Source organism: Adelges cooleyi, unplaced genomic scaffold (assembly GCF_023614345.1).
Source record: "Adelges cooleyi isolate 19-005CV unplaced genomic scaffold, UGA_ACOO_1.1 ACOO_flye_CR_arks_rails_tigmint_CR_PRNA_331, whole genome shotgun sequence".
NCBI classification, from domain to species: Eukaryota; Metazoa; Arthropoda; class Insecta; order Hemiptera; family Adelgidae; genus Adelges; species Adelges cooleyi.
In genome coordinates, this window is record NW_026096004.1 from 5,145 (window position 1) to 32,648 (window position 27,504).

The 27,504-nt window shown below is 33.4% G+C and overlaps 1 pseudogene; it reads left to right on the forward strand.

Moving 5' to 3' along the window:
- Nucleotides 1-6,322: 6,322 nt before the first annotated feature.
- LOC126840043 (uncharacterized) lies at nucleotides 6,323-10,366 on the forward strand (annotated as a pseudogene).
- Nucleotides 10,367-27,504: the final 17,138 nt, after the last annotated feature.

A 27,504-nucleotide genomic window follows, 5' to 3' on the forward strand; every position in this document is an offset into this window, starting at 1 on the left:
TATCATTTTGATTAAATTTAAGTTTCGATTTAAAGACATATTTAGCTGATTTATATGGGGTACCCATGTATTTTTTTGGTCGTAGGTTAGACCTAATATTTTTATGACTGTGACTTGTTCAATCTCTTTGTTGGCCATTTTTAATGAAAGGTTTTCGGTTTTGCGTTTCATAGTAAAATTGATACATTTTGATTTTTCAGGGGAGAATTGAAATCCTGAGTTAAGTGTCCAATTTGAAAGTTTGTCTTAAGTGTTTTATTTTATTCCATATTATTTTAGAGTCTGTATATGAGTTTATAGTTGATGTAAAGTTTTGCCATGAGAGTTTATTTTTATTTTTAATCGTAAATTTAGATTTTGCTCTAAGTCTTTTAAATTCAATAAAGTTTTCCTGGGAGGGATGTTTTCTAAATTTATTGAACGCTGTGTTTTTTATTTTTATTTGTTTTATTTCATCATCCCACCAAGGTACCCGGGGCTTCTCTGAAAAAATGGATGCTCTTCCAATGGTTTTATCAGCTATATTAATGATAGTGTTGGTAAATTTTTCTATTGTATTTGTAAGATCTTCAATGGGTTCGGTTGTGTTTACTTCATCTTCGATTAAAGCTGTGAATAGTTCCCAGTTGTTGGCTTTTTTAAGATTCCATCTGGTAGATTTAGATTGTTGGTTATTTTTCCGGGGTAGACAGGTGATTAATATAGGGATATGGTCGCTACTATATATGTCTGGAAGTGTATTCCATTCTATACTGTTTGCTAAAGCTGCGTTTGAGAAGGCTAAGTCAATTGCAGATAGATTACCGTTATTAGGGTTAATGCGAGTGGGTTCGCCATTATTTAAAATAACTATATTCTCATTATCTAGTAGTTTCTCTATCTCATTACCCCTTTCGTCAATTTTATATGAGCCCCAAGAGGTGTGATGGCTATTGAAGTCGCCCACAATAATGTAAGGAGAGGGTAGTTGCTGTATAATATTTTCAATGTCGATGCACGAGAATAATTTTTGGTTGGGAATATAGATATTACATATTGTTAATGGTTGTTTGCTTTTTATTTTTGCTGCTACTACCTTTAAGTCGGATTTAATTTGAATTTGCTCGCTAGGGAATGCGGAGTTTATGTAAATCGACACCCCTCCACTGGCCCTATTACATATACTTCTTTCTTTGGTATATTCTACGTAATTTTTTAGAGTTCCGACGTTGTTTTTGCTGAAGTTTGTCTCTTGAAGGCATATAATGTTAGGGCTGTATTTAAATATTAGAAGTTTCAATTCATTTAATTTTGAGAAGAATCCATTAAGATTCCATTGTAATATTTTATTATGAGTCATATTGTTTATTATTATTTGTTTTTTCTTTTCTATTGGGTTAGTGTACAGTAATTGCTTATATGAGTTTTATTTTATATTTAGTATATTTCAACGCTGGATTCGGTTATCATTTCGTTATTGAAAAGGCATTTGAGACGATTTGTTGAGATGTGAGTTATTCATTTGTAGGTAAATGTGATTTTATTATTGTTTGTTATTATTTGTGCGACAGATATTGTGGTTTTTCATTTGAGGGTTAAAATTATTTAGAACGTTGAAGATTGAAAAAGAAGATTAGACAGTTTAGTTAGTTTCATCTTCATAGAACGATCGTTTATATGTGGTCTGACCTTGTCAATAATTGTCGTCAATGTGGGTATGTCTACGTTGATTTCGTTGCAGAGAGAATGGATGCTGATAGATTTATTTGCGAAATTCTCAACTATGTACTTGAATTGTGTGAGTGAGATAGGAGTTTCTTTATTGTCTGAGAAAACGCCTTCCGCAGGTCTTAGGGTGTCATCAAGTTTATGTGGGACATTTTCTAGAGAATTGCTTTTTTAAGTTTTTTTTGGCCTAGAGATTTATCGTTTGCTTTATTTGATTCTACCAGTTTTGTTCTAATGTTTTTGGGCTGTATGGGTTTTCGGTCGTCATGTTGTACATCCGTATGTGACGAAAATGTTGGCGATGAGGGGCAACTTGATGATGGTGGAGGTCTTTTGGTTTGTGTATTTGGTATATTTATGTTAATAGAGGGTTGGTTTTGGCTTGGGTTGGAGCTAATGTTTTGCTTATCGATTGAAACTTGTGTACTTTTTGTAAAAATACGGGAGGCAAAGGAGATGTTTTTTGGTGAAGTGATTTTACTGAATGCTTTTATATATTCGATTTGGGGAATTTCGTTTATCGTATTTAAAACGATGGCTTGTTCTTTTTTAGGGAATTTTATATTGGCTGTTGTTTCAGCGAACGATTTTGCATTTTCATTAGTATTGTGGGTTGATGAAGATTGTGTAGAGTTGTGGTTTTCCATGTTGATAAAATTGCCGTGGCAATTTAATCGGTTAGGTTGTGCCGCGGTGTAACGACGGCAGGTGTAATTTATTATTCTGGTTCGAAGAGAGATAAAAGAATCACATACCTGTTCGAAGATTATTGTTGTATATGAATACTGCTATCGGTAGCTAAGAAATACGAAACACGCGTGTGTATTGAACGGAGGTCAAACACGTACTGAATTTATTTTATTTTTAAACTTTTAAGATTTATATTTTTATAGTTTTGCACATTTACCTCGATTGATTCCATGACAAATCATTAGCTACAAGCTTATTTACAACAGAGACTGCAATAATTGGATCTGTAGTGGCAAACGGACCAACATACTTTTGATCACTAAACCAACATGATTTTTTAAATAAAATTCAGAGATCAATGTTTAAAAATAAAAATATTATATAAACTCTCTTTACTTTTTTTGAAGAGAAGGCAGATTTCCCGAGAAAGATGGTATTTGGGTTACATTCGAATAACTATAATTATAAAATGTGTATAATTATTTATAATTAATTAATAAATGGACATTTTTATTGTAGCCATAATCTTCTAAAGTATTTTTAGTATTTTCTCTTTACTCTTCTTTTTTATTGTTTTTTTTATATTACCTTCGGTCATAAAAACAATTATTAAAAATTAGTTCCTTATGTAAAGTAATCTGTTTTCTGAAAATAAATTACTTATTTTTTCCAGTAATAGAAAATTAAGAAATTGAGTTAATAACTTAAAAATTTGGTTTTTCTTGTTTCCAAAATTTGTTTCAGAAAGCTGAGAAAAATTTACATAAAATGTGTAAATTTCAAATTAGGATCTCCATAAAAACATTTTGAAAAACCAAAAAAAAGTGGTAAAAATGTACAAAAAAAAAAAGAAACCATCTTATTTTTTCACATAATTATTTTAACTATTTTGATTACTGTGGTTGTTTTTTCCCGTTTTTTCTATGAATTTTTACCTCTTTTTTAAAACTTTTTTATGGAGATCATTATAGTTTTAAATTTACATATTTTATGTAACAATCTGACGGAATTCTGAATAATAATATTAGGAAAAATATCTTATAATAACTTTATGTTACGCAAAGAAAACAATAAATATTTTTTTTGAGAAAGCTGAGATTATTTTACATTACAAGAAAATTTTTAGTACATTTTTTTTATTGCCAAAGATATTATAAAAATACAATAACAAAAAAAAGTAAAGAAAAAAACTAAAAATACATATAGTACCATTGTTGATAAAAATAAAAAAACATTCTAAAATTAGCTCACCTTTCTCATCAGACAATTTGTAGGTTATAGGATTAGTATCTAAAATGTTGCTAATAGTAAAAATTTCCGTAGTCCAACTTGGCGTGTAAGATTTATTAAAAATGTGTTTATATTTTGATATTCTAACCTTTTCATTTAACTTAAATTTTGGTTTTTTCTCTAAACTTTTGCTAGAATAACTTTTATGTGTAACAGAATGAGGAGTTAATCTGGCTTCTTGTGGAGTACAACTAATTGTTCTGTGTCTACTATTATTATATCTGTTTACTAGTTTTGGTAATGCTTTTATCCAGTCCCAACTGCCTTGAGCTGTAAAATTTGTATAAATATAATTTTTTAAAGTTCTAATCACTCGTTCTACCATCCCCGCCTTGATACTACTATAAGTTGAATAATGTTTAATGTTATATTTTTTCATAATATTTTGAAATTTCTCATTATGAAATTCTGATCCAAAATCCGATTGAATAAATTTAGGCTGATGAGTTTTTAATATTTTCATCATCGCATCTTTTATAGTAATTGCTGATTTATTTTTTAAAGGTTCTAACCATACGTATTTAGGAAACGTATCAATAACAACTAAAATATATTTGAAACCACTATTTTTCCTCGAATGCGCCTGCATATCCATTAAATCAATTTGCCAAAGTTCATCCATGAACCTTGTAATAACTTTACGTCTTGGAAATATTTTTCTAGCTGGTCTATGTAATTCGTTGGCTATATCTCTTAAAGAAGTCATAATAGATTAATATGTAAACTAGTTGAAATAATTTTTTTTCTATCACCTTAATTTTTATTACATTATTTTACAGTTCATAATGATTTGCATTAATGACAGAAAATTTATAGAACAAACAATTTATAATTACAACTTGGAAAATATGTCATGTTGTGATTATTATGTTCCTTGGATTCCGGACCATTTAAAACATAAAGAGAAAATCGAGCTGATTAAAGAATATTTTAAGGAGTTGAAGATAGAAGATAAGGATGATGTTGAAGAAGATGAACAAATTGATTATTGGTAATATAAAAAAATGTAAAACATCTTCTATTTTTAAACCATATATTAAAATATTATAGGTATAGAAAAGATTTATTGGATCAGAAAGAGGATGAAGAAGAAGAAGAAGAAAAATTAAGCTGGGAAGAAATCGATGAATGGGTAGATGCAATAATTCAGAAATATGATTTGTTAATAATTAATTCAAAAAATATACCATATATTTTTTTTAATTCGAATTTAAATTCACTCAAAAAATACTTTTAAGAAAACAGTACAAATAATTGTATAGAGGTGTGGTGATATTTATGTATTTTTTTTTTTTTTTTAAATTAAACAATAATTTTTCGTTCACGTAGTTCTTCAATTATTGATATTATTTCATTACTTACACCTGTATTCCCAGCCTCTTTAGAAGCCATTAAAAGAGCAAGCCTAGACACTAACTCATTTGGATTATCATAATAAATGATTTGTGTATTAGGTTGTACATTCTTATATAATATACCAGATCCTTCTTTTGACTTAAAATCGTCTGACTTTTCTAAGTCAGTAGGTTTTTCAAATGTGATTGGATCTTTTGAATGAACAGCTTCCGCTGCCTTTGAAGCTATAAAACTGACATCCAGTTTCGCTCTTTTTGTTGTCTTCAATTGTAACATTTTTTCAGTATAATATGGCTTAACAATAAAAGTCCATTTATGAGATTGGCTAGGTTTAGGTCCTCCGTTAACATTTAAGTGAACCTCTGTAGCATCTAATATTTTGTAATACGATTTAAAATCCTGACGTGTAGTTAATTTAGGGTTTTTTTCACAAAGTAACGACCATAGACCTGGGGTCCAATCATAGTCTTTGTCTGCTACATAAATTTTATTGTTGGCAATGAATACTGGGAAATTACCAATTTTTAGTTGATTATCAATATTATCATAACGCATACCATAAGATGGATCATATGATCTTCTATTTGGAGGTAATTTCATAAAACTGTTGAATTCATATAATTGAGGATCAGCGTTTTCCTCATTTGTTGTAACAGATAATTCCTCATCAATAACATTATTCATTTTATTGTCATTAACTAGCATATTAAGTGGTTCTATAATCGGTTTAAATGTATATTCAGAATCTTAAACACCGCGCTTTAACTCCATAATTTTCCGCTTAATATTATTTTTTGATTCTACCAAATTGTTAAGTAATATTTTGTTTTCTGACATTTTAGCAAACTAAAAAATATTTCAGTTTACACCAAGCTTATATAGACATCAAAACCACGTCTGTACCGACCATCATTAACATTTATAGTTTTATCTATAACAAGAAAACCATATTTTTCATAACCCCAACAATAAATACACATTTTTTAAAAATCTAGATAATCCATATCAGTTGAAATATGATCATTAAATATATGTCTTAAATTGCGTTCGTCTTGTTTGAACACCACTAATAAATTACAGTTATCGCGTACCAATCGTTTTAAAACTTAAGAATAACTTTGAACTAAAAAGAAAACTGAATTAGCACCAAAATGTCTCCCCATACTAAAATAATATTGAATGGGTATTTGAGTATCACACAACACATCATCAAAAATAAAAATAGAATTTGGATTCGTTATTTGTTGTTTAACTACTTCTTCAGCTTCCGTAAAAGGAAATGCCGAGAGTGCGAAAGTGTATAACCGGTAAAGGTCTCGTTAATACACTAATAAATAAACTTCCGTTCGAAGCACATTTACCAGGTTATAAATATTGTAGACCTGGAACAAAACTTGAAAAAAGACTGGCTAGAGGTGATAAACCTATAAATCTTCTCGATGAGGCTTAAGACCACGATATAGCGTATTTAAAAAACAAAGACGTAACAAACCATAATTTAGCTGATAAAAAATTAGAATTTCAAGCGTGGGATAGGGTGAAAGCAAAAGATAGTTCATTCGGGGAAAAAGCTGCAGCCTACACCGTTACTAACATTATGAAAGCTAAACGTAAAATTGGTATGGGTTGTTGTATAGCTAAAAAAGGTGGCAAATTAGTTGGAGCAGTAAGAAAAAGAATATTTCAAAGAAAGTCTAAAAAAGTTAGAAAAATTAAGGTACCAAATCAAAGGGGTTCTGCTATACCTTTGATACCAATATTTGCAGGACTTTCAGCCCTCGGTAGTCTTGCGTCTGGTGCAGCAAATATCTATAAAGCTGTTAAAGATTCTAAAAATGGACAAACGAAAAAAATTGGTAAAGGCTTATATTTGAATGTTCGTAATGGTAAAGGTTTATACTTAGGCAAATCAGGTTTAGATGTGAAGAAAAGAAGAAATATTAAGAAAAAAACTAATTACTATGCTACCTAATAGACCTCTTTCCTCTCAAGACATTATAAAACATGTTGCACAATTAAAAACTCCACATTTCCGTGCTATATTTTCATGTGACAGCTTATCAAAAACTATTTTTAAAAACGAATGTGCGGTTATTAACCTTGCTGGAATAAGTAAAAAAAAATCGCATTGGGTAGCTTACTTTAAAAAATATAACAACATATGGTATTTTGATAGCTTTGGTAATTTACCACCTCCAATGAACTCCAAAATCGTTTTTTTGTATAATTGCTCAAAATATCAAAATTATAATACATTTATTTGTGGTCATTTATGTATTGATTTTTTACAATGTATGAATCAACAACAATAAGTTTATCAGGTAACACAACAGAGTTATCAACAATTTTTTTTCCATCACTTACTATAGCTGAGGACTCAGAAATAGCATTATTAAATCTTCAGACATATAATTCTTTTCATAATATTAATAAAAGCAATAATAAATTGAGAATAATTATAAAGAACAATACAACAATAAATAAACGTGATGTTTCTGTAAGCAGTAGTTCTTCACTAGAATCAGATAAGAATGCTATTGATCATAATCCAAGACATTTATTTAAATATTTCATGGAACCATATACGAGTAATATTAATAAATCTTCTAATTTTTTCTCAAAAAGTAATGAACACATTCTGAGTAAACAAACGGATAAAGAAATCTTAAAGCTTGAAATAGAACCAGGGTGTTATGAACTAAGTCAAATAAATGAATATATTAAAAACATGATTAAAAAAATCCATCCGAATATTGTATTTAACATATTTCCAAACATCAATACATTTAAATCGTATGTTTACTGTTCTGAAACAATCGATTTCACTATTGATAATAGTTTAAGACATGTTTTAGGATTTGATGAAGTGGAATTAGAACCGAATAAATTACATGAATCTCAAAAAACTGTTAATATTGGTATGATTAATTCAATAAAAGTGTTATGTAGTATTGCTCAAGGATCATTTGATGGTAACAAACCCTCACACTCAGTCTATGAGTTTTACCCTACAGCAGTACACAGATCAAAAATTGTTGAAACACCTAGCAACTTAATATATTATCCATTGATAACAAATTAAATAAATAATATAACGGTAAAGTTAGTTGATCAGGATCAAAGACCGCTAAAGAATTTAGGTGAAAAAATTACAACAGTTTTTCATATCAGACGGTACGGTTCTTAAAATGGGGTTGACATTTTATAATTTCCAAAACAAAATATTAGATATAAAGCAACTGTCACATAAAAAATCTTCCATTCCCAAAACGAAATCTAACCGAGCAACAAGGAGAAAAACAGAAATAAATCTTACGTCGAAGAATAAAAATATTTTAAGACAACTTATTATGTACTTTGTTAACTATTCATCCACATATCTTAAGCTTAACAAGCTGAAACATATACTTAAAGATTATACGTAAAAACCTAAAAATGTGGACCTTTATTTATTTAATTGTTAAAAATTTCAAAAAATTAAAAATGATAAAGTTGTAAAATTTTTTATTTAATTAACAAATTGGGTTAGTGAAAATAGCCAAGTAACTAAGGAAATATGTTTCAATCCCTTTCTTTTTTCTAAATAATTAATTGTACCCACAATAAACATTTTTTACTTAAATAAATAAAACAAATTAACAAAAAACACCGTTAATAAACACAATTTATCAATAAGAGCAGGGTACATCCATAACACTTTTAAGAGAGTTGAAGCGTTTGGTTCCGGGCATCGATGCAGGTAGCATTTCAGTGGATTTTGAAATTGCTATCCATAACGCATTCAGAAATGAATTTCAAAATGTAGAAATCCGTGGCTGTTTTTTTCATTTATTAAAAAAATTGAAAAAACAAATTGGAACTGCATAATTAATGGCATATGTTAAAATAATATGTTTACAAACTTGCATATCTAATATGATTATCCTTTAGTGATTATAGAAATAATGCTGACTTCGCAATGTATGCACGGATGGTGACAGCATTGGCATTTGTTCCACCAGATGAAGTAGCTACTCGCTTTGAAGAGTTGAGTGTTGAGTTGGACGGAGTGTGCCCCGCACTCCAGCTCATTTTTGATTGGTTGGAGATGTAATATATCGGTGTATTGAGGCGAGAAGGAGTGAGGAGATCACCAATTTTTCCAATTCCAACTTGGAATCTCTATAATAGAGTTTTAGCTCAACAAATGGTGAGTGGTAAAATACTTTACCAATTATTGTTTAGTATGAACTGCTGTATTTCTTCCTGTCGGTTTTACTTTCCATTCCAATTAATCTGGTCCTGTTTCTTGAATGGCATCCTATCCCCGATAGGGAATCAGTCAGGGAACCTTCTTCGTAAAAAACAGCAATGAATATATATAGGCTGCCTCATCTGTTTCCAACGTTATCTTCCTAAGCAGTCATCTCTTCTTCTTCTTTATCTATGCTTTACACTCCCAACTACATGGGGTCGGCCCTAAGTCATTTGAAAATTTAAATAATTAAATTCCAGCCTCATACAAATTTTTATCGATTTCTTACCTTTTTTTTAGAAAACTAATAACATTTCGGAAGCTGCTCACCGAAGGCTCCAGGCGCAGCTGTGCATGACCAACCCGACAATTTGGAAGTTTATAATCGAGCTCAAAAAAGTCCAGACAGAACGTGACGTGTATTATGAATTCTTGGTAGCAGGCAACGAACCACATCCGACCATGAAAAAATACGTTGATGCTAGCAACTGAAAAATAGACAAAACAGAACCAACTTCCTCTATTCTAATGAAATATTTAGTCGAAAGCGATAAAGGCGACTCAAAATGATCCAATTGATTTGTTTTTTAATGGTCTAGCCGCTACTGTTGAAACGTTTTCACCTGAATATCAACATTTAGCTAAATCTAAACTTTTCACTGTAATATCCGAACTAGAATGGCAACAGTAAAAAATTAAAAACTCAAAATTACAAGTTCCGGACAATTCTTCAACACCATAACACAGAACAACTATACCTACAATAACAATACTTCAAACCAAAGTTACTCAACTATATGTTATGCCACAAAAAAATGTGCTTCAGCCAATAATTACATCTGATAACTCGGCATCGAGTCCGGATGATTCAATATTGTATTGCCCAACTCCAACACCATCGCCAAACACTCAAAGGACATCTACACAACTCTATTATGAAAAATTCATTCCAGAATATAATTAAATTAAAACTGTTTTATTAATAAACATACATTTTGTTTAAATATTAATTTTTATAAAAATTATAATTAAGTACTAAATATCGTTAAAATAATAAATGTCGAATATTAATTTTATTACTTAACTTAAGCAGACCATAAGTTTTTCTTTAGTACTAATTGCTTCTCTAAATGTAGTGTTTTGCCTTTGAATTTTAGTTTCGATTTTCGATAAAAGCAACATAATATGGTCAAAAATCAGTAAAGAATTGAACACAAAAGGTATGTGTAACTTAAACAATAATATGTAGTATAAATACTAATTTTATTTTTTTCATTATTCAATTTCAATATTTTTCATTGCATACTAACACCATTCAAAAGTCAAAATGTATTCAAAATTATAATTTATAAACTTACGTATTTACAATGAAAAAAATGTATAGAATATATTTTTTACAATATATTTAAAAAAAAAAATTAATATTATTAATACATTTAATAAAATCATAAACTTGTCACTTTGCCATGGTAATGAACCACAATTAGAATTAAAAAAAGTTTTGTATGTTTCACGTCCATGAAATGCAGAATTATGAGCATTTCCTTGTTGCCTTGGCAGATTTGTCTAGTTAGGTTCTCTCTCGACAGGGTCTAAATTTTGAGCCATTAATACATTATCCTTGATATAGTTATGTAAAATACATGCAGTTAGTAATACTTTGTCTACGTTCTCAGGAAATAAATTTTAAATTTTCGTACTAAATTTCCAAAAGTATTTTCCGACACACGGCGAGCTCGCGATAGCCTATAATTAAATATTTGGTTTTCTATGTCTTCATTTATCGTTGAACCAGGGTAAGGTCTAAGTAAATATGGTTTTAACGGAAACGCTTCATCTCCCACTATTACATCAGAGTAAAACCAATACCTTCTCACTTTGCATCGAAGCTAAAACATTTTCTGGATTTTTGTGTAAAAGATATTTAAAGTGGTCAAATTATATGTTTTTGGGGTCGGTAATTACGAATTTAATATCAGTTCTCAATTTTAATCACCCAGAAAGAACTTACGTAAAAAAAAAAAAATTGAATTTGTGTAAACTTTAAGTCAAAAGTGGTACTTGAGCACAAAACTTAATAGTATCATTTTGCATAGATATACATAAAATTGTTTTAATGATTTGATAAATTTTTTTTAAAGATTTTAGGTGTTTTTGTTAAAATATACGAAATCTGCGAAAACACAGTTTCCCGGCAATTAAAAAAAAACTGTCGTACCGAATTTTTTTCCCGTTTAATATGTTATGGATACATATGAGTTCCAACTATTGGCAAATTTTCAACCCAAAAGTTTTAAAATTACGGCTAAAAACCCTGAAAAACAAAAAACCTGTACCCCCCCTAGGGGGGTGGAAAATGGGTATAGTTTAAATGTGACACAATTGACGTGTGCGGGCATACCAAATAATTAATTCTTATACATTTCAACTCGATCCGACTCTTTTTCTCGAAATTATAGCCAGTAAAAGTTCCAACTTAAAAATTCGTACGGTTTTTTTTTGTTTTTTCAAATTTCGTCTGTGAATTTGAACTTCAAACTTTTTCAACTTTTACCCCCCCCCCCCCAAATTACCAACTAGATGAAATTTGCGATTTATAGAGTTGCTACTCGAAGGAATTGGTCCAGTATTAAAAAAGTTACAGTGTATACAGCTAAAAAAAAGCCCACGTCAGAGTAAAATCAATACCTTCTCGCTTTGCATCGAAGCTAAAACGGTAAATGATAAGTACTACGAATTTATTGTAAAATATTCTTACTTGACTGTAATTATAGTAATGTTGCTGCTGGTATAATGTATCAGTCATTAGTCATTATTCATTATAGGGTAATGACACCAGTGAATGACAGAAAAAAGGCCTGATAAGAGAACACATTTTTAAATACCAATCAGATAAGAATTTTTACTGTTCAAGTACATTAAACTGTCGTACAACTTCTGTACTTTAATAAAACTCTAAAATCGGAGTTGTTTTCATTCATTTTAATAGCAAAAATAATTGTTCAATTAGTTTTCTTATAGACCTATAGTACGGCCAACGAAAAGTGAGCCGCGATCGTCACGCAACTAGTGGACGTTTTTTCCTTATTCAGGGGTTCGAAATCCGAGAGCGGTAGAACAGGTAGCGCGCTTTTTTAAAATTGACAGTTGTTTAGCATAATACATAGTTTGTTTTATACACGCAAGTTTGAGTATCTATTTTATTTTTATTTTAACTTTGAAATTAAAATATGACATACATATTTAACTAAGTTTTTAAAATAAGAATAATTAGCTGAAAATGTTGATTGGTCGATAACTTTTAGATTGTTATTCTTATTTAAAAAAAATTGTATTTTTAAATTTCAAAATTTAATTGAACTTTGGAATTTAAAAAGATTAAAGATAAAAAATGTAATATTGTCTGCCTTTGTAAAATAATATAAATACCAGCAAAAAAAAAGCAGAATGGTAATTATTATTTATTATTCAACGATATGTAAAAAGTGGACTGTAAACGATAGTTTTTATAGGATGGTAATAACTTTTTATTTTGTTACTTGGTACTTATAGTACGGACGGCGTTCACTTCGATACTACTCTAAAAATAAATATGTACAAAGCTGTGAAGCAGCACAGCGATAAGCAACACCCGGTTATAATCTGATTGTACGAATAGAACATAATATTTATATGTACAATACTCAATATAGCGAAAAGTTCACAATGCTGACCTTGATTATGCGTTGATTGTACGTATTCTTATCATTTTTAAATTTGTTTTATAACGCCTTTTTTGTATTATTGTTGCGCTCTTTTTAAATTTTAAATTTGAGTTATAGTGTTTTTTTTTTATATATTTAAAAATGGCTTATTACCAAGACATCCATTCACAGACTAAGAAGGTAATCTTTAGTGTACATTCACATTTAAAAATTTTAGCTGGTCACAAAAATAAACCAGAGCTATCAAACTTTTTCCGGCAAACACGCGAAGTAACTGCTGAAATGTGTGGGGTGAGTCTTGCGTGTGTAAAACGGGTATGTGCAGAGGGCAAAAAAACTTCCCAAAGAGAGAGAGAGCTTGGTCTTGGACCGTCCAGTGCCATTTCCTTTAAGTCACCAAGAAAATCATATAGTCGTGGAAAGTATGCAATTGGTTTTGATGATTTCGACAACGAGGTAGTTCGAAGAACGGTCCATAGTTTCTATGATAATGGCGAATTCCCAACAAGCGCTAAAATACTATCTGCTATGCGTGATAAAATTAATTGTTCCGGGTCAAAATCTTCAGTAAAAACGCTTTTAAAAAAATTAAATTTTAAGTACAAAAAATGCAATGACGGGCGCAAATTTCTAATGGAACGTCATGATATCGTTTTAGCACGGGTAAAATTTTTACGGAAAATGAACGAGTTTCGCCGTAATAATGACACCAGACCAGTGGTTTACCTAGATGAGACCTGGGTAAATCAAAACCATACGAGGGGGCAAATATGGCAAAATTCCGAAAATACCGAGGGTTTAAAAGTGCCTATAGGAAAGGGCCATCGTCTTATTATTTGTCACGCCGGGTCGCCTTCGTTTGGTTTTGTTAAAGACTCGAAATTGGTATTTCGATGTAAATCCGGTAGAAAGGAAGATTACCATTCTCAAATGAATGCAATAATATTTGAGAAGTGGTTTAAAGATATACTAGGTCATTTGGAAGAGCCTTGTATAAGAGTAATGGACAATGTGTCGTATCACTCGGTTTTAATGGAAGACTACCCTAAATCAAATTCTAGTAAGGCAGAGTTACAAGCGTGGTTAAAAAGAAATCTATAGCTTTTTCTCCTCTAGATAGAGTAATAGAATTACGAGAAAAGGTTAGGTTGGCTTTACCGAAGCAAAAAAAGTACAAACTTGATGAGCTTGCTCTCCAAATGGGGCATGAAGTGGTAAGGCTTCCGCCTTACCATTGTCAGTACAACCCTATAGAGTTGATTTGGGCGCAAGTGAAGGGGCAAGTTGCTGCTAAAAACAACAGCTTTAAGATGGCGGACGTTGAAATGTTAGTTAACAATGCTTTGAACGAGGTGACGGTGAATGATTGGGCGAAATGCGGTGAACACTGTGTTAAATTGCAAGAAGGCGATTTCTTAAAAGAGGGGCTACGTGATGATATTTTAGAACCCATAATCATTACAATAAATCCCGACGAAAGTAGTTCTAGTGATGAAGATGATGAGGGTGATGAACTTTTTTAGAAATAAAATAATATTTATATCGGTATTAAAACGAAACATCATATTTTTTTATCAATTTAATTAGATTTATTTTTATACATTTTATATATTTTTTTTTAGTTATAGGAATAATTTGTGTTTAGTTATTAAGATGATTAAGTAAAATTAGTTAATCAATTATAATCAGTTAATTAACCATCAATTATTTTAATATAAAAAATAGTAATTTAAAATAGATGTTTTCAAATTATTTTACGCGGGAAATAGGCAAAAAACCCCTAGCAAAAAACGGCCACTAGTTGCGTGACGATCGCGGCTCACTTTTCGTTGGCCGTACTATAGTGTAAAAACACAATTTTCTAGTGTATGACACTAAGAAAACCCAGTAAATAACACTTTTTTTAAAAATATTTTTTATCAATTAAATGCCAATAAAATCGTCTCCGGCGACGGATTGACGACCCGTCCCGGAAGCGAATTCGTCAAGAAACCATCTTATAATGGCAGCGTTGGGCCTTCATGGCCCGTTAAGCTACATGATGATGATGAAATGCCAATAAAATAAAGAAATATGTCACTTCTTTTATATTGCACATACATAAATAAACTTAAATATTACATAAATTTGTAAATTCCTACTAAGTGAACAACATTTTAATAATAAAATTAATATTTTAAACAAATAGTATAATAAATTTATTTCCCAAGTACGAATATGGCAAACTGTTCTAAATGTAATGAAAACATTATAAAGGAAGATGAAATTAGCTGTACTCAATGTGATAAAGATTATCACTATTACTGTGATGGTTTCAACGAAACATCTTACAAAAAACTATCGAAAAACACAAAAAGTAAGTGGGTTTGCAATTTATGTAAAAAAAGCCGGGATCCTACCAATAAGTCTGGTAAAAATGCAAATGCAGATAACTCTGTCCAAGATCTCACCATCTCCGTAAATTTGTTCCAAAAACAAAGCAGTCTTCTTAACATTCTCAAACTCAATTAATTCAACTCCAGATATTAAGAACCTAGTAGCCCATACCACAAATTGCCAATTTACAACTCATTGTAATTGTTCACTAATAAAAAGAGAATCATCCACTAAATATTTAGGGGTATTATTTGACCAACATTTACGTTGGAATTTCCACATCTCTCATTTAGCTCTAAAATTACGTAAATTATATACCTTTTACAATATGGCTAAACAATTTTTAAATATACATTGGCTAAAAAATACTTATTATGCACTCACTCAGTCTCTAATAGATAACTATACTATTTATACAATTTCTTATGTTATATTTGAATTATATTTTAATGTTTATATTATAATATGTTGACTCTCGCCTATCGTCACAAGGTTTACCTTAGTGATATGTATACATTCTAAACCTATGATTTCATATTTATTACAAAATCATAGAGTAAAATGTTAAGGTCTTTTTCGTTTTTTGTTGTTCCTGAAAAATTTCAAAATGTGATTATGGCTGGTTTTGAAACTATACGCCTCATATATTACTCTCCATGGAGATTATGTTTGGTATAATATTTATAAATAAAAATTGAGGCTAATTATCTTATAAGACATGCCACGTTACCGGTGAGTTCGGACCACCTGAAATACCTGCTGCAGGCTTCTGCCTCGTTCAGCATGTACGCCAACGACAAAGCACAACAAGAAGAGGCACCCGGCCCAGGTTTTAACCTTGACGACCACATATAAATAAATACCGCTATTTGGATTTATATTTTTGTTTTGATAACATTGCTATTCATTCTCAACTACAATAACAACCGTTGATTTCAACGTCATTCTCGTCGGCGTCGATTCTCTATTTTCTTGGTTTACACACTACGGTGTTCTTGAAGTTTATGTAAGACATTTGAAAACCGATGGAAGATAAAATATACGCCAACACAAAAATGGGACCTCCCGGAGCGGCCAAGTTCGACCAGTGGGCCGATTGCCCGCTGAAATCGTACACAACCCAGCAGCATAAAAACGTAAAAAGCCGTTATGCTGAGCCAAAAGCCGGTACGATACAAAGTCGGGCCTATCACAAAATCGGTGCCGACGACGTGAAATTCGACGAGAGCAACGTAGTCGTGCTGGACAAGAACGATCCCCAGCGAAGCATTGTGCTCAAGTACGGCGTGCCCACTCTGAAGACGGCAATGGCCAAGCTGACGTTGCACTACGATCTCAGGAGCGCGCGTCGCAAGCTGCTGCCCATTCAGGGGTACATGTACTTGGAAATGGTCGAAGACGGACAGTATTTCGCCGCGTCGGTGTTGGAACATCTGATGGTCATCGACACCCAAAGAACGACCGACGCGCGTTTGGCACCGGCTTTGCGGTCCAACGACAATATGCTGATCTACTTGGGCGACCGGTTGAAGGAGGTCGACCATCCGGAAAGCGATAAGTCGCAGAAAGTGCTGGCTCTCCTCCGGTTAGCGGTGAAGTTGGCCGGCCAGTCGACGGATTGGCGGTGGATAGCCGAACATTGTCTGTTGATAGCGTCGACGTTTGCAAACGGCACGGGCGAACCGTTGGAGGCTTACGTGCTGTTCGTCACCGGTTGGTTTTTTATGAAAACCGTGGATGAACCGTGGTTGGACGCGGCGCGTTACTTCAACCGTTCGCGCAACTTGGCCTGGAACAAAGACTGGCACTTGCCCGAGGAAATCCGGCAAATTTTCGACGAAGACGACGTCGACCCCGAGATTGCCGACGGTCCTCTATGGGCGGCAGCGTGCTACAACGAGTACAGTACGTTGATGGCTCTGACCTCGTTCCTGACGCCGACCGGAGTTTTGCGAGCCGTCGAAACGGCTCTGCAGCTGGTCACGATCAGCGGTCCGCAAAGTCACCGGTATCCGATCGCTTTCGAGCTAGGCAAATGTTACCACGCGATCGGTATGTCGGTCAAAGCGACGGAGACGTTGCTAGATTGTGCGGCCGCCTGCAAGGGGGGCGTATACAAGTCAGACCCAGACTTGGATCTGAGAGCGCTGCTCGAAGCCGGTAAGATATTCCACCAGACTGGCCGGCAACAAGAGGCGTACGAGCTGTTGGAATCGCTGGTCGAAAAGTCCAGGATCAGACGGAACGCGGCAATACTCGTGGCGGCCATAGTGGAAATCGGTAGGGTGTCGATCAAGATGGGCCAGGAAGACAAGGCGTTTTTCAATCTGTCCCTGGCGCACGCCCTCCTGGCCAAAGGCATAGGCCGGCAACAGTTCGACGCCGACGACATGTTGGCCATCGACATGCACGCGGCCGCTTGTCGCGCCAATTCATTTTTGACGGCCAATTTCCATACTGTCCGCGACAACCACTTCAACTTGTCCGAGATGTTTGGTTGGTGGAAAGGCAAACGGCCATTGATCGTGTGGCATGAAGGTGGGATGACGATCAACACGGAAAACGTGGACGACAACGTGGTGGCGGCCACCGCAAATCAAATCGAACAATTCCTGAACGGCGACGACGACGACGGCGGTTCGAAACCGGAAGAAAAATCTGTCGCAGAACAGCAAACGGTCACCACCGTGGAGTTGGATGACGAACGGATCCCGTCGGTCGTCAAAACCAAGCCGAAACGCATTAGGATCATGTCAGATTAATGTAGATAAAAAAATCCAAAACAGCAAAAATTCGATTATTTGCTATGGTTTTGTACTACATTACCGTTGATTCTATGTGCTATAGAAAACAAAAAACCATAACAAATCAACCATATAGACCACTATCAACCACTATACAAAATCTTCTATTTTTTCTCTATTCTTATTTTCTCTTTTAGTCTACCCTGTTCTATCCATCCTATCCTCTTCTCTTGAGCGGCTACATAGCCGGCATATTTACGGGTGCAAACAATATCCCATCAATTACGGGATTGTAGTGTAGCCCCTCAACAACACCAGAACAAATAGATTTTGCTAAAGGTTCTAACTTACTTACTAGTTACTGATAATATTTTTTATAATTCTAAATTTATAATAAAATAAGTTCATTATCTTTTTTAAAATATTAAACTTAACTATGCAACTAAACGGTTTTAGATTAAATCCACATAATTGAATAATGGGATTTTCACAGTTTGCTTCGTAGTAGCTAAAATTTGCGTAAATACATTTATCTAATAATAATATATAATATAATAATTCAAGTCATTTTAGTGTACGCGAAGTCCTTGAGTGTACTCCGGACAGGGTATTATGATATTCGGCTATTAGATTTTGTTTGTCGTCCGTTGAAAATAAGTAATAACTATGGATGTGGACTATTATGTCCGTTGATTTAAAAATAGGGTTCCGGAACGTATCGAAATATAACGTTATAAAATCAATTATTTCGTTCACCAAAATAAAGTTCCCAGAACATAACATAATATTAGTACATGTTTGGTGAATGTTAGAATGAATAACGTTTTACATTTTTTTTGGTCCGAGAACGTTATAACGAATAACATTATAATTTTTTTTTACCCCGAGAACGTTATACCGAATAACGATTTTAGTTTATTTGTTCTGAGAACGTTATAACGAAAAATGATTTAAATTGATTTGCTCCGAGAACGTTATACCGAATAACGTTATAATTTGTATTACCCCAGGAATGTTGAATTTTGCCAAGTTAGGTTAGGTTAGCAAAAATAGTGATCCAAAACTGGTTATCGACCAATCAACATTTTTAGTAAATTATTCTTTATCACTAATTTTGCTTCTAGGGGTAAAAAAAATTATAACGTTATTCCTAGTTTTTCAAAGTAGGTAGCTCCATTGGGTGCCCCCCTACGGCATGTTATTCAAGCTATATTATAAATTTTCTTTTTTTACTGTTTACCCATTTACTGTTGTGCATATATTTTGTATAGATGTAAATTTAATATAATAAAGACATTTCAAAAAATTGTTTAAAAAAAATTAAAAATTCCTAGTTTACGTTCATGAACATAATTTTGAACTGAACAAATAAATAACGGTTAACGGAACCCTTTTTTTTTCAAGTCAGAATTGTAGACAGCCCCGGGACTTAACCATAAGGCATTACTACAGGGCCGCCCACATCGTTTATTGTGGAAAATTACAACATAAAATACAATACAACATGCAAAATATAAATTATAAGAAAACACAATTCATATTATATATAAAATAAATATGCTTTCATCTCGTCTGGGACTTCTGCCCCGCGTCACAGACGCAGACGAGCTTTACCACCAGTCGTTGTCTGTATGGTCGTCGTCAGCTTCATGGTAGGGCTACTGTTGATGCTACCTTCCAGCCTTGGCCTTCCGGAACGCTTCGCAGGCGCTGCTACCCGGATAGTGGTCACTTTTCTTACCTCTAGCGAAATGGTCCGATCCCCCACATGACATATAGAGCTTGCTTCTGTCCGTACTACTCTTGCAACCGGCCGCTTTGTGGTCGTAGCCATGACAGCGGAAACATCGGTCCAGGCGACGTTCTGCCAGACGGACACTGCACGATACCCATCCGACGTTAATCCTACCCTTCTTACATATGTCTGTCACTACTACAACAGGCACCACCACCAATGCCCTCTGCATACCCCCATATGAGGGGGTGAGCTTCTGGACAATGACGTCTGCAATATTGGCTCCTACTCGACATATGCCAGCATAAATGTCGCCGGCTTCGTCGTCCACGCTTATGTCTGTTATTTCGACGAGCTGCAGGTTCGAGGATGCACCTCTTGCGCCGCGTTTCTTTAGCTTCATTACGGCCTGACTTGCCTCCGTTCCTTTGGCCACTGAGATGGCCAAGTGGCCTTCCCTGGTTCGTAAAATTGCCTCAATCGACACGCTGAGTTCTCCTAGATCGATGTTATCCTTGAGTTTACGTGCAATGTCAGCATAGCTTACGCCGTCACCAGCCTTAGAGATAACAATCCCTTGTGATCGAGGAGGTGGACGTTTGCGTCTTGTCACCGGATTTTGCTGTCTTTTTTCTTCTTTCCCTTTCTTTTCTTCTTCACTTTCTTAGTGTCCCGCTTCTTGCCGTCCACAGGCACCTGGACTGTCTCCAACGGTTTTTCAACGAACGGGCTCGCAGTGACTGCCAGCGAGATATGGCAGTTAGCATTAATTTTGTGTGCGGCAGTGTAAATTACACTGAACAAATTAGTTCAAAGAGGTTTTTTTTTTAAAGTAATAGTATCCTCAAAAAACTTAGCTACAGTTGTAGCTTCGGTGTGCCATCTGAAAGATAAATGCTTTTTAGCCTCATCATGCATTTGATAATATTTTTTTAATGCCGTTTAAATAAATGAACCAAATATTCCACGCTTCAATTTTGGACAAAATAAAACACAATATTTACATAATACTCCTTTAACAGCTAGTGAATAAACCATTCAGCGATAGTTCTGTAAATGTGACCATACATTTTACATTTTAATACATTTCATACTTTTTATACTTCACAAAATAACTAAAATGAGAAAAATAGTCACTTAGCTCAACAAACACTCCTTTAGTTTTCATTAAATAATACAATGTTCGGTGTATTTAACTCATTTTTTACAAAATGTTGACTTTGATTAACAAAGGGAGAACGACAGTAATGAGTTAAGAATTGATATGGAGATAGGCGAAGGAACTTCTAAACAATCGAATTATTTTAAACGGCCTTTGAAACATCCAAAGCTAGATGTAGGTAAGAAGTCCAAAACGAGCCACATCGAAATGTTAAAAGTTCGTTGTGATCAGGCGTATCCTAGCTGTTAAGCTGAGATCATTCGACGAAAAAAGGGCTGTTTTATAGTACAGTATTGATTCATTCATTTTTAACGAAAAATACGAACCTAATCGTAAATTCGATTCTAATACACCAATTCTAAAAAAAGACCCTTCCGTGCATCCCTCATATATATCTTTCCCCACAATCCTTGACAAATGCTCCTTTTCCTACAACTTCATACTTTCCGTGAACTCCTCTACACCATCTTCCCTCTTCCCAATCAAACTCATTTCCTTTATAAAAACCTGCTACAGATCCATATTTTTTTACTGACACCTTCCTTAATTCAAAATCAGAAAACAATATAATAGATCCCGTACATTCTGATGAAAACTTATTAAATAATATTGGTGACAAATACGACAATTAATAGTCAATAATAGTACACTAATAATAATAATAACAATAAGAATAATAATAGTAATAGTAATAGTTATAGTAATAGTAATAGTAATAATAATAATAATAATAATTTTGAATGGTCTGACAGATTTTTAGTATTTTTAATAGAATTTTCTTCCTCGACACCCAGTCTATTTACACTCAGCTTTTTCATACAATATATGGATCATTTTTGAGACGTGCCAAAAAAGATGATAATGACTCATGAATTGCTATGGATACAGATTCGATAAAATGATCCTTGTATAAAATTGGCTTACTGATTGTACAGGTATACCATAAATATAAGCTACATTTAATGCAGTTTATTTTGTTATAACTTATGTAAACTTTGTTATACGGTTACGATAACGCTTAGCGAGAATACAATTTAATTAAATCTGTTGATAGATAAATAAATTATTGTATAATTAGTTAAGTAACGTTATATATTCGGTAAATATATTTGACTATATTTGTAATAATAACGCGGAAACTCATTATAATAATATATTTTGTACACTAAGATGAGACATTAAGTCTTTCAAGCACTACTTCTGATCAAAAGAAGCAATATGATATTAATAATTCTGTACACTTGACTTCTTTTTTTAACTACTTTGGGTTTTAGGTTTTATTTTTATGTGTATATTTAAATAAGATTATTCACTTTGACATAAAACATTTATTTGTATCAGTTGTTGTATAACCGTGTTAAGTTACCACTCATTTCATATTAATATTGAACTCAGACTTCCAGCATATCCATTATTGTGTCTGTGGGGGTAAATACAGTGTAACGCGTCTAGTATAATACAAATATTCGAGAACGTCCGTTAACAAATCCATGTTCTTTTTGACTGTGAAATGATTTTGCCCATAACTCCTGCATAATGCCTTATGTAGAGCACCGATTCTGACTCCTTCGTGATCAACAACAGCAAGGTCGTGGACAAACTTTAAAAGAGAATCAAAACACCTTCCTGTAGACATTTTACTAAATGCCGTAAATACTGGCAATATGTTTCAAAATTCGCTATTAGTAAAAATAAAAAAAACAATATGTTTACTACGATGATGTCTTGGTGATATAGTTATAGCTTTATGGTAATATGTTTTTTTTAAAGCCTAACAAACCTATATTCAACTTTGTCTCCACCGAATGATTTTAGAATATTTCCTAGTAATTGTGACAATATCTATTATTTTTCATTCAATTAATCTATAAATTATAACCAGGAGTAAATAACTGAGTAAAAAGACTAATAATTGAAATGGCTATTACTCTATAAATATATATTACATATATATACTCGTATATTGCGTATACGGTCTCGGTCCAATATACGCACGATGCTCACACTCGAATAAAGTTTGTATTTTAGGTCTAACATGAGTATTTATTAGGGTTTTAATTTAAAACCGCAATTAGAAGTGCAACAGATGCTACATTAAGTAAAGACAAGAAAGAGACAAAGAAAAGCTGGATGAATATGGAAGTTATTCAAAGTATAGAAGAAAGAAGAAAATATAAAAACGACAAGACTATAGATGGGTGACAAAGGTATAGGCAATTAAGAAATCAAGTAAATAGAGATGTTAGAAAAGCGAAAGAAACTTGGTTAGAAGAGCAATGTGAGGAAATTGAGACACTTTTTAAGAGGGACAAAATAGATCAAGCCTATCGTAAAATTCTAAATGTAGTGGGAAATAACAAATAAGCTGATAAAACTATAAAGAACAAAGATGGCAACAAATAGATGGAAAGAATACCTTGAAGAACTATATGATGGAGAAAATCTAGAGAACTTGGAAATAAGGGGTTCGGCAATGATGAGCATATTAAGATCAGAATTTGATACTGCACTGAGTGAACTCAAACCAAAAAAAGCACCGGGAATTGATTATATACCAGCAGAGTTGCTTCAAAACAGCAGTCAAATAGTAAAAGATGCTTTATACGATCTCACTAGAGACATATACGAGAAAGGAGAAATCCCAGATGACTATTGTTATAGCATAATTGTGACTATCCCAAAACAACAAAAAGTAAATACGTGTGACCAATTCAGAACACTGAGCTTACTCACGCATGCATCAAAAATTTTTACAAAAATTATTAATAGACGTATGGAGAAGAAAATAGAATTCTTTTTAAAAAATGATCAATATGGGTTCAGGAAGCAAAAAGGTACAAGAGAAGCAATATTTGGACTTCCAGTGCTCATAGGAAAACAGATTGAAAGGAACAAAGTCACATACATGGCGTTCCTAGATCTAGAAAAAGCGTTTGATAATGTTAACTGGAATATATTGTTTCAAACACTGCAAGAAGTAGGAGTGGAACAACAAGACCTGAAAATACTGCACTCCTTGTACAAACAACAGACAGCTGAAATTAAAAAAGGAGAGGCAACAGTTAGTGCAAAGATAAAAAAAGGGTTGCATGTAAAGGAATAACCGAAGTACAAAATAATTAGTTATAATTTGACAATAAAATATGCAAACATAACACATTAAGAAAAATGTAATATACAAGTTGTTTTTGGTTGGAGCTTGTTTTTCAGTAGTCGTAGTAGTTCAGTAGTTAGAGCCAGGGGTTCGGAACTAATTCCGGAACATATTCCTTCATAACTCCCTGTAGTAATCGTTCCGAGACAAATACCCGGAACTCATTCCTCGAGATATTCGTTCCGGAACAAATACCCAAAACTCGCTTCTCGAGATATTCGTTCCGGAACAAATACTCGGAATTCGTTCCTCGAGATATTCGTTCCAGAGCAAATACTCGGAACTCGTTCCTCGAGATATTCGGTCCGGAACAAGTACCCGGAACTCGTTCCTTTGATATTTGTTCCGAAACAAATAAAATGTAATTGTTCCTTGTCATTATTAATAAATTATTAATGTAGCAAAATGTATTTGTTCTACGTATTATGTTGTTTCGTTCGAGTTTATTGAAGGTGCACATTTTTTTGGCTAATTATTTATGATTAATTTTCAGTGTATTTTTTTACACAGCATATACAGGGTGATTCTTTTATCATGAACCACTCAATATCTCATAGGGTTTAATAGGAAATTAAAATATTTTTTTTTCATATTGTTGTTATACAATGTGATTTCAATTTTTCACATTGTATAACAACAATATGAAAAAAAAAAAATTTAATTTCCTATTAAACCCTAGAGATATTGAGTGGTTCATGATAAAAAAAATCACCCTGAATATGCTGTGTAAAAAAATACACTGAAAATTAATCATAAATAATTAGCCAAAAAAATGTGCACCTTCAATAAACTCGAACGAAACAACATAATACGTAGAACAAATACATTTTGCTACATTAATAATTTATTAATAATGACAAGGAACAATTACATTTTATTTGTTTCGGAACAAATATCAAAGGAACGAGTTCCGGGTACTTGTTCCGGACCGAATATCTCGAGGAACGAGTTCCGAGTATTTGCTCTGGAACGAATATCTCGAGGAACGAGTTCCGAGTATTTGTTCCGGAACGAATATCTCGAGGAGCGAGTTCAGGGTATTTGTTCCGGAACGAATATCTTGAGGAACGAGTTCCGGGTATTTGCTCCGGAACGAATATCTTGAGGAACGAGTTCCGGGTATTTGTTCCGGAACATAAAAGAGAAATGAGTCAATAGGAACGAATTCCGAACCCCTGGTTAGAGCTTGTTTTTCAGTTGGGCTTGTTTCACCAAAAATGGCAAAACAATTTGTTTGGAACGCCACGAAATATTTAGGCGCCGCTTGTGTGGGCGCCTTCGTTGATAGTGTGGATGAGCAGCAATATAGGGACGATCAAGAGCGCCAACACTGGGAGCGTATAAAGGAAATAATCCGAAACAACGAAAAAAATACTCATGAGATGGAAAACCGTAATGAACTTTTAAATATTATAGTAAAAGAACATGAGGTAAACAACATAAAACTTATAAAAGAATATGAATCAATACTTATTAATTGGAGTTTTAGCTCTGTATTATTTATTACGGTTATGTTTTGAATAGTAATATATTAAAAGACAATAGACAACATTATCGGTACGAAGAGGGACGCGAACTACTATTCATTTATATGCATTTTATTTTGTTCACAGAAAATCCCGTGTAGGTTTAACACTATGGGTGTTACTTATGTCTTTCCCAAGACTTAGTAAAGCTAATTAAACTTAACTTAGTAAAGCTAATTAAATAGATCGAATTATTCTTGAGAGACCTTAAACATAAATGTGGACTTCAAGAAAAGTTGGCCTCTGACATGAAGAAAACATTCCCTCAGGCAATGTCTCAAATAATTTATAAGTTGAAAAAAGTAGCAAAAGGCAATATACACCAGATTTAAGGGCATTTGTTTTAACACTCAATTTTTACTCCCCTAAGGCTTTATAAAAAATGTGTTTGGAAAAAATTTACCTCATTCATCTACATTAAAAACTTGGTACCACGAAGTTCAAGTTGAAGAAGGGTTTACGGATGCATCATTCAAATCATTAAAACTTAAGTGTGATAATTACAAAAATAATGGGAAACAACTTTATTGTAATTTGACTTTAGACGAGATTCATTTGAAGAAATTAGTTGAGTGGGATGGAAAATACTGCCATGGATTCAGTAGTGTCGGAAAAGACTCACAATCATCTGGTCCAGGTCTAAAAGCAGCCACCCAAGTATTATTTCTATTAGTTGTGTCACTTAACTCTCGTTAGAAATTTCCTATAGGTTAAAAGGCAACTGAAATTAAGCGGACTAGGAAAAATGTTCGGACACCCTATAATCGATATGAAGGCCAGCATAACATCATGGTTAGAAAAGGGAACGGTCATGAAACCAGGCAAGAGAGAGATGGGTGCAAAGTGCAGTAAAATTTTCAAACTGGTGCTCTGTAGGAATTACTATGAAGAGTGTAGAAGGTGGTCACCTCTGAAGTTCAACGACGAAGAAGGAGAACACATAAGGCATAATTACGACCGAGGCACGTAGGACGAGACTCAAGCTAGGCCATGGATGTCGAGAGACTTTCGTGGCACCCGGTTCCAACACACGTTGAATGTATACGTTTATATATCAAATGTATGTGGATCCTTCCGATCTTCTCTCCGATTTAATTTACTCAAGGACGACGTGCCTCACGAGCTCGAGCCAGTCATCAATTACTTTGGCGTTACGTACGTAGTTGGCAACCCGAGGCGTGGAAGAGTAAGAGAAACTAGTTGCTTCTAGTACTTGTTCGGACGCTTTAAGAAAAGTTAAATTGGTTTTGCGTTTTCTCCCACGTTTACTTCTCGCCGACTTAAAACAGTTTAATTAAAGCAACGCCTTTGTTGAGTATACATAGTACCTACATATTTTATAAAGTACATCGGGTACTTTTTGTAAACGAACGGGTTATCGGTTTAGCAATTAACGAGCCCGGTTTTTGTATAAGCTATATGAACTAGGTATATTAACATCTTAATGGAGGAAAATAAAATAAAAAATAACTGCGGTGGTCGCTTTGATTCGTTTGTTTAAGTGTTGGCGTATAAACAAGCCCTACCGCCTGACTACCGCACAGTTAGATAACAAATAATATTATATTGTATTATACACTCTGTTTTTTCACAATGAACAATTCGCCGGTGAAAGACAAGGATTTCTATCTCAACTCGGGCAAATCGTATTCGGACCAGGTAAGCAAACGAATTTCCGCGACAACCGTCGGTGGAGTGCAATATCTTGGGATAAAAAAGGGTGAGGGGGGGGCTAGGAAAAAAATCACTTCAAATATACATAATATAAGCAATAGTCATAGAGTTATTTTAAAGCTTACATAGTAAATACAATTGAAGTACATATT